At 52.7% G+C, this 2624-nt stretch overlaps 1 pseudogene across 1 annotated transcript; it reads left to right on the plus strand.

Annotated features, from left to right (window-relative positions):
- Positions 1-1021: 1021 nt before the first annotated feature.
- Positions 1022-1342, plus strand: LOC308229374 (feather beta keratin pseudogene; annotated as a pseudogene). Its single transcript has one exon. The product of its transcript is annotated as a feather beta keratin pseudogene (transcript).
- Positions 1343-2624: the final 1282 nt, after the last annotated feature.

The following is a 2624-nucleotide window of genomic DNA, read 5'->3' on the forward strand; positions in this document are numbered from 1 at the left end:
CAGAGTACTTTCACCTTTCCTGTATCCCCTGTCCCCAAAGGATCTGCTCCATTCAGCCTTCTCCCAAGGCTCCCTTTTCGTACTGAGCTACCTGAAAGAAGACCTAGTTGCTGCTTCAGTGCCAGGGACGGTTTGGGTTCTGAAACCTCACACTCAGGTTTCCTAATCCTGCACTCAGCAAACCGGGCAGATGCTCTCTGCAAAGCAAAGAGCATCAACAGGAAGACAGTTGAAACCTTGTCTTGCAAAGGGAGTGGGAAAATCCATTTCAGTGTCCCAAGCCAGCATCCCCTTCCTGCACAGAACCTCCACACTCCACCACTTGAAGGCACTTCACTCTACAAAACATGGTGTTCCCCGCGATATCCTTTGGAATGTCATGGCAGCACATGAAAGCAGAGCACATTGCAAAGCAGGCATGTGAGCAATGAGGAAATGAAATGGCAGCATTGATGGAAACCAACCCCAACCTGTGCCATCAGGTGGGTGTTTTGCTTTGGAGGTGAGTCTGCTGGAAAATTACTGCCTGTGTGCAGTGCCTGTGGGCCTGGGGCAGTGCAGGAGCAGTATAAAAGCAGGAACTTCTCCTCACTCTCTCATCCACTGCTCTCACCTTCATCTCCTTGAGAACAAGGTGAGTCTGAAGCCTTTTCTGCTTCTCCTCCTTGTATTCCTTCAGGGTATCTCAGCTCATAGCTGCCCCTATAACCCCCACTTGGTCTTGGAATTGCTTGATATGGAAAAGGGAATGGGGCAGAAAGTGTGGAATGCAGACAGGCTGGGACTTGGTTATGTGATTCCTGACCTATGGGCTTGGAAGGACTCTCTGGGCTTGGTTGCTCTTGGCAGGGTCTTTTGGGCTTACAGGAAGAAGTCCATGGGTCTCTGTACAACACTTCCAGCTCTTCTACCTGGCTTGTGGCTTGTCTCTGTCATGGTGATGTGAGATTCTGCTCCTAAACCCATGTCCCTGCCGTGCTTGCCCCTGCCCTGTCTCCAGGTGAAGCTCGACCATCCAGACATGTCCTGCTACAGCCCGTGCGTGCCCTGCCAGCCCTGCGGCCCGACCCCGCTGGCCAACAGCTGCAACGAGCCCTGTGTCAGGCAGTGCCAGGACTCCATCGTCGCCATCCAGCCCTCCCCCGTGGTGGTGACCCTGCCCGGCCCCATCCTCAGCTCCTTCCCGCAGAACACCGCCGTGGGCTCCTCCACCTCCGCTGCCGTTGGCAGCATCCTGAGCTCCGAGGGAGTGCCCATCAACTCCGGGGGCTTCAGCCTCTCCGGCTTGGGCCTCTCCGGCTTGGGCGGCCGCTACTGCGGCAGGAGGTGCCCCCCCTGCTAAAGCTGCTGGCGATGGCCCTGGGGAAGGGCCCAGGGACCCACAAGATGGCACCGCACTGGGGATGCCGACTCCTTTCTGCCTTTGGTGCTCCCTGCACCAGGATCTCCACCCACAGTGTCCTTGTTTCCCTGGTTTGACTCATTAAAGTTCTGCTGCATCCCAACCTGTGACTTTGTGTCATCCTTTTTCAGGCAGATGCCGAGATCCCAAGAAATGCATTTCCTGTGCAGTTTTGACCTTGCTTGATTTCATGGCAAAGATGCCTTGCAGAAGAATCAGAATTATCCCTTGGCCTTTCTCAATCCCTTCTTTTGTTTTGCCCCATATGATGGGGTAACCAAACTGCAACTACACTGAGAGGAGGGAGAGGCATTGTCTTCAGAATTTCAGACAGGAAGATGCTCTCTTCACCACTGGGGTATCCAAATCCAGGCAATTCATTGCTGCCAAGCTGTTAGAATACAACACTGGTTCATTCTGGACCACCCTTTTCACATGGCCCTTGTGCACAGGGCATTCTCCAGTCCTTAGGAGACCTCCTTGTCATCAGATGACTTCCATCACAACTAATCCTCTCAGGCACTTTATGCCTCTCTAAGCCTTGGTTCACCTTCCTTACTAAATCACAAGATCTTGAACAGATATCTTGCCCTCACACTTGACAAGACACACCTCCAGAGACTGCAATTCACAGCTTCTTTTCCAAGTCCATTGTCAATTCCTGGGTCCCTGTTGAGGGATCCCAGCTGTTTGGCTTCCTTACCTCCCAGTTCCTGGCTGTTGGCCCCAATCTCTAACCATCAGAGTTGCCATGCAGTAACCTGCTCACCAGGCTGGTGTCTGTAATGGTTCCACATGTCTTGAAGCTCTCTTGAGGTCAAGGACTGGGTGCAACCAAATCCAGTTTGGACACAGGGGCTTGGAGCAACCTGCTCTAGTGGAGGGTGTCCCTGCCTGTGCCAGGGAGTTGGAACTGGACGAGCTTCTTCCTCAAACCTTTCTACGATTCGACTCTGTACTTTCTGTCTCTTCAGTTATTTGTCTCACTTCATCCTCCCACCCTTTGCTGAAGGGCTGCCTTCCTCATCACACACTTCCCTCCTCACTTCTTTACTAATCAAAGAGAAGGACCCATTCACTTCGTTGTTCACTATTTCTTTTCCATTACCAGAACAATTACTGCAGGTAGTGTTTGGGTCCCTGTCCCAGCCGTGGTGTCCTCACCTGTGGTTTGGGTCTCTGCCTCAGCTACCGTGTTCTTAGATGTAGTTCGGGTCCCTGG

This window comes from Psittacula echo (assembly GCF_963264785.1).
Source record: "Psittacula echo genome assembly, chromosome: 23".
Lineage (NCBI taxonomy): Eukaryota > Metazoa > Chordata > Aves > Psittaciformes > Psittacidae > Psittacula > Psittacula echo.